The sequence below is a fragment of the Nomia melanderi genome, chromosome 14, assembly GCF_051020985.1.
Source record: "Nomia melanderi isolate GNS246 chromosome 14, iyNomMela1, whole genome shotgun sequence".
Classification (NCBI taxonomy): Eukaryota; Metazoa; Arthropoda; class Insecta; order Hymenoptera; family Halictidae; genus Nomia; species Nomia melanderi.
The window spans coordinates 12,570,386-12,577,161 of record NC_135012.1 but is presented as its reverse complement, the minus strand read 5'-3'; positions in this window follow the sequence as shown (position 1 = coordinate 12,577,161).

Sequence of the window (6,776 nt, the reverse complement as noted above, 5' to 3'; positions counted from 1 at the left end):
CCGCCGTGACGGCCTTAAAACGCGGCCACGGGGACAGGCAGCCGGGGGGGTGGCGGGCGAAATCTCGTTGGCCGTCGCACATGTCACCGCGTGGAGGCTCGTAAAAAAAAAATGCCCCCGGGGCATTTTATTGGTCTAGGCCCGGCCACCTACGCGCAACGTGGAACTTGCTGTTTCATCCCCCTCCCCGGCCCGTCGCCCTCTGTTTTTTCTGCCGCAAGTAGGGGTTGTAAAATCGTGGCCCCGGCGCGGCGCGGCGCGGCGCCGCGAGATAGCGCACGTTCGCGCGGAACTTTCGCCGAGATTCTTTTTTAAATAAAAACAGGTTAACAGGAGTTGCTGTTTGTAATAACGGCGCGCCGTAAAAAGCCGGACCGCTCGGGGGTGGGTTTCTTATATTCATTTGCCGGACGCCGTGGCCGTGAGCTGATACTTTTACGACGCGTGTAAAATGAAAACGCCGCGACACGCGTTCGAGTATCGGTTCCAAATATACTGCCGCCGTAAAACCGGTTACTTTTACGCCTGGCCGGCGCGGAAAATTACGGGGCCGGCTCCTTCTACCGGAAATGTCCCCGGAATACTCGCGGATTTATCGGCGACTTTAATAGACGCCGCGCGAACTTCGTTCCGATACAGCCGCGGCTATGGTAGTCAACGCCCGCGACGCCGATGGAAATTACGGGAACCGGTCCTGTAATTAACGACGAGGCGTGGCGTTATTTCACGACGATTTACGGGAACCTGTGGAGCCAGTGGGTACGTTAACTATGCGCGGCGTTAGTGTAACATTTTAAATCTTTCTGGGAAGCAGCGCATCGTGTTGTTGACTTTGGGGGTTGGTTTTTCCTTTTCCCCGGGGTATGCGACTATGGAAATGTCTGGAAAACAGAAATTGTACCAGCACTTTGAAAAGAACTTTTCTCATAGAATAGTTTATAGTATCCTTCAAACGTCTGCAACAGAAATTTTCCCTGTCGGTCGAGAGGAGCACATTAAAAAACCCAAATGTTCAAGCAAACGAATGAAGAAACCGAGGTACTAACATCGAGTTGTCGTTTCGGGAGCCGCCAGGTAAGAACGGCGGGCCGCTCGCGTAAAGGAAAAATATTTTCCTTTATTTCGAGCGCACCTTCGCGAAATTCATCGTAACCCCTTTCGAACGGCTGCTTTTTACGCGGCCTGTAAAAAATAGCAGCGACATTAACCCGGAACTGCATCTTCGCGTGTACCCGCGCCGTGAGCGTCCGGAACGGAACAGGGAAACTTCGTTCGGAATGGTAACAAAACGTGACGCAACTTTCGTCAGTCGCGACATTAACTTCGCCCCGGCGGAAGTTGTTCTGAATTTAATAAAAGCAGCGTTAACTCCCGACGCGCGGCCCGCGTTGAATTAAATTCGCGTTTTCGACGGGGCTGATTTATTCGGACGATGAATTCCCCGTCGCCGCTGGTAATTTCGCGCCGCGAGTCATCGATAGGTAAAACGAATTCGATAAATTCGTCGCGGAAACCGATGCAGCGCGGAAATATGTCAGGCTTGTCCGTAAGTTCTTCCGTATTTCTGGATAATTTTCAAACGGTGCGAATAAAGTTCGTGTTAAATATTGGCTCGCGAGTTTCTCACGGCAGCCAGATTTATTTTCACGGTGATTTATGGAACGAAGTGATTTGCAATGTCTGTATAATACATCAAAGTTAAGGAAATAATTACTATAATGATCTAGTTCCCGTTTGATCGGATACTTTCGTTTCGCGAGATTATCGTTTGATTTAATTCGACGAACTACGTGCTAATTAATGATGTTCGTTATTTACTACTTATTAGCATTTATATATAATTTTGTGATGGAAGAAGGAATTATAGATGCGATTCGAATATGGAAGAACATACGGATTGACCTGATACTTCATTGTTAAAGGGCGGGGGTTGAGAAACGCAATCGAGAGATCGTTGCTCGCACTATCAACCGACATAATTCCTTTTACATACTTTCTCTCCTTTATTTTCTGGGGAAGCACGCGAGCGGAAAAAGAGGAGCGACTGCAATTTATTGCGCCGAGCAAGAAGGAATAAACGTTTCCGTGGCCAATAAAATGGAGGACGAAGTGTGATTTATCGTGTAGAGTAATCCGAATGAACTGCTTGCTTGTGATCCCCGGTCTATAGACCCGACGTCTATGAGGTCTCTAATTTTAATTGATGATTACGCGATAAATTTCACCGATTCGTTGCGCGGGAATAACGAATCGAAATAATATCGTATCGTATTATTTATGAAACGAATCTGTTATAAATTGCGTTGTATTCGCAGTTGAAATCTGGGGAATAATATGAACAATAAAACGATAAAGATAAGTAGAATATTTTCAATGATAGTTTCCGCTGCAGTCGAATCGCAGAAATGATTAATTTCACTCGAACTTTCTATGCCTTCGATTGGCAAATCTATCTTGAATTATTACTTGTTACAGAAACACTTAAACTCAACCTTGCGCGTTATTATCGTCGCGATATCATTAAATAATTGAAAACGCTGTACAATTGCGGGCGAAATTATTAACGACACGGTAATAACATTGCATTAACAAGGCCGATGAACGGACGCATCATTATTTCCAGAATTACATTCAAGTTCGCTTCCCCGTTTCGCATGCAATATTTATTAATTATCTGTTGATTACACGAAACAGGCATTATATTCTCGATTTTGCAACAAACTTACGACGCGAGAAAGCGTATAAATTAGTTCTCTAGTTTCGGGGGGAGTTGCAGCGACGAAGCGCCGCGTCGATGCTAAAAGGACGACGTCCGGCATATTTTCGCTGCGGTACATTATTACGAAACAACGTACGCAGTTACGGTCGGTGTAAATTATTCCACGGCGTCGGCGAAATTGCCGCGGCTCTTTCGCGCGGGCATCGGTGCTCATTAGACAGTCTCGTATCGAACAAATTCATTAATAGCGCGTCGCCAGCCTCGTAAACACAGATCCCGTGTCGTTATTATCAATACAATTACGTCGGTTCGTTTCTTGTGCTCGTTCGTACTGCAAATACAACTGATTACTTTATTTCGACCGCTTATTTTATTAATTTCTTTTATTCATCGAATACAGTATTACTCGTTTCATTTTACGGAAATTCAAAGAATACCGTGAACATATCAGGATCGTTCATCTAATTAGAACAAATCTAAACTACTTTAGGTTACTTCATTCACCCTCGATCGTACAGTAATTATCAATATCCTAATTAGCAACCGTTCAAACTCACCACGAAACAAGCATCCTAACAAATACACCGAAAGCAAACCAACCTCCTCGCGTCATCTTCGAACAGCAATCCGCACTGTCCCAATCAAATCAATTACAGCTCAAAAAATATTCCCGAAGCCTGCCCCGCAAATTGACAATTTCACACCCATCAGCCTAATAAATCCACCTACACCGGCGACCCGAAAAAAAAGGCTCGACTCGAAACAGCGAAAAAAAGGGAGTCCGGTTCATAGCAAATTAGCATCCGGCGTCGGTGCCAGGGAAAATTCGCGTGTTCCGCGTCCGTCACCTGTATCGCATCGTAATGGACGTTTTCGGTAGCGGCATTCGAGCGTCGATACGCGTCCGATTTAAATACACGCGCCGGTCCGCGCGTGGGCGGAGCACGGAAGAGCACGGAAAAACGGCCACTTTTCCCGGCGCCAGGAAACATACGGTGCTGGTCGAGTTTCCCGACACCGACTTCATTATTTTCCCTGTCAACCGGCCCGCTGATAAATCCCCGGGACGTGACGGCGCGCAGCAGATATTGCGCGTTTCGCGGTCGCGCGGCCGTCATCGGGAATAAAAATTTCGCGCGGCCTCGTTAAAGCTTATCGCGGAACCAGGCAATAACTCGCTCGGGCTTCCCCGAAACGGCGGCCGCGATAATTCGCCGGCATTTTTACGATAATCTTCTCGCTCCTGGCCGATAATTACCGCGTAATCGTTCCACGGCTAGTTCTTTTTTTCCGCGGGGGCCGAAGTTTCTTGGCGTGCTGCCCCCGGAAGTCGAACGATTGCTGCGCGGATTCTCTGATTACCCTCTGGCTGTTCAGCTATTTGTGTCCGTGGATCGAATATGTGTCTAATTACTAGGGAGACGTTGGGTTGTCTTTGGGTGTTGGATTACGGGTACATTGATGAACATCGGAGCTGCTTGTTTTAATTTTGGGATTCGCGGAGATCACATTAATGCCTAGAACGAGTCTGCACGTGTTGTATGTTCCTGTTTCTAGAATTGCGTATTACCTTTGGGTATTGTATTCTGTGTTGCGGAACTGATATGCATAATTATCGTGCAAGATGCGGGAGCTGTTTTCCTAATGATCGGATTAGCAGGCGACATTAATTGGTGGGAATGGCTGGTATATTGACGAGTCACTGGAACAATTAGAGTAATAAGTTGCTTAACTGGCATTGGAAACCTGCGGCGCCGTTAGATATTAAATTGTTTCGTTTACTTAATGGAAATTCTCTGAGCACACTATCTGGAACTTCATACTTACTGAAGGTGTAGTTGTATTCTCGGTCGCGAATCAAGTTCCAACGCGATAAGGCGCGGAACCAAGGAATTCCTGTGTAATCCATGAGTGTGTGCAGAGTCGTTCCACGGATTAATGTCTTCGATTCGCTTGCGATGAAGATTCAGCTGCTCCTCATCGAGAGATATTTCTTTCTATAATTGAGTCGCTGAGAAGCTAATGCGGTTCAGTCCAGAAAAATTGAGAAAATTAATGTTCGCCTTGGTACATCGTACATCGCAGATATGCGACAGAATTGAATCGAAGAATTTTCTAATAAATAAACAGGAAGAGTAGAAGTACTTATGCATACGGGCGAATAAAGTCGGGTGAACCCGTCGTCTTCGGTTAACAAAGTTAAGAACCTGCGCCGCTGTGTGCATAATTGAGGCGCACGCGTCGCTAGACAACCGAGGGTCCCGCGAGTAAACGCGCGAGAGCTCGCCTCGATTATTAACGTCGGTAATTCCGTTTTATCGACGATTGCCACTCTCGAGCCGAAGCTCCGGCCAGTCAGCCGCCAACATGAGAGGCCCCATGAGTAATGCGGCAGCGACGGCTTAATACGGTGAAATATTAAGTGGGCCAGCCAGTCGTTTTTCTGGGGATGTCCCCCGACCGGTCAGGATCGCGACCCGTCTATACGGCAGCTAAATCTGTTTCCTCGTTTTTCCTTCTTTTTTCGTCTTCTCCGCTGTCGCGAGATCCCGGATAAATTGGTCGGAATACGTGGAACCCTTTTAGAGCCGCGTTGACGATACCAGAAGCTTCGCATGCCATTTTTGATGCATTTCTCAAGTAAATAGGATTAATTATATCGATTTAGAATTATAGAATTAACGCATGAAATTTTTAGTGATACGGTGATACTCTATCCATGGTTCAATCTAAATTTTAATCTTTCGGAAGAGTGGTATGCTTAAAAGTTTACAAACGACAATTTGAGATTCAGGGTATAAGAATAATTTCAGAATTAAAGTTACGAGGTCACTCAGGATTATTCCGCAAAATACACAAAGGCTTCTCGTCGCTAATTAAAGAAACATGAAACACTCCGCTAGACGAAGAGCCGGGACTCATAAAAAAATATTTTCTCGCAACACAGTGATATAATTCGGGGGACCGCAAAGTGCTGCGAGGGGGACAGCGTAATTCCGAGCAAGCCACAGGGACGGGAATTTTCGCAAACTCCGTTTCTGCTGGATTTAATTAAAATTTTTGTCTGCCCGTGGCCGTCTCGCGTCTTTTTTCTTTCGCGAGGGACCGACATCGTTGAAGAATTCGCAAAATTCGAATTCGAAAGGATGAAAATTATTCGAATACGTTCGTTAATTTCGCTTCTGAGACGTCGCGGGCGTCATGGCTGACGGAAGTCACGTTTCCCTTAGCTCGCGACTGTGACGCTACTTATGTAAGTAGCTCAGACGGTTAATGCGTGCCGCTATTTACGGTGTCTGCGGAGACGCGTAAGAAAACGGAACGTTCCCTTCGGGCGAAATAATTGGGTAAAACGTAAGAAACTAGACTGCCTCGCGGAGAATGATGAACTTGCTCTTTTTCCTGCACCGGTTCTTGAAATTATGGTCGCTGCGGAAGGAAAAATTCTAAGAACGAACTTGATATTCAAATTACAACGCGTATCAACCCTTGAAGAAAGTAGCACGAGATATCATTAGTGATAGAACATTAAAAACACTGCTCTTACCGGCGATAAAAGAGAATTATTCACTGTTTGCGTCGTTAGCCCTCCTTCTAACCTAGAGAACACGAAGAAACTAGTAAAATTGATAAAAATCAGAAAATATCAAAAAATCAACTTAACCGTATTATCTTCTGAGCGACTCAATTAAACTTCTACGATCCCAAGGCTTCGTATTAATCAGTCCTATCTTCAATCTCATCTCGAAACACGCCACGCAAAAATTCCCTAGGAATTCATTAATTCGGAAACACTCCGAGAGCCCAAAGACGCTTCATTAGAACAATCGAATCCACGTTCCCGGATGAAATTTGTTTCCTAATTCCCGAAAGTTCCCAGATGGAGACGCAGCGCGCAGACGTATCTTCATCAGTTTAATTAATTCCGGCCGGGGATGGAACACTTTTGACGAATCCTCCGGATTCCGGAATCACCCGTGTCGATACCTGACCCTTCCATTAGGGGTATTGAATTTCTGCTGCGCCTTTTGGCTAGTCCTCCCCCACCCCCGTCCCC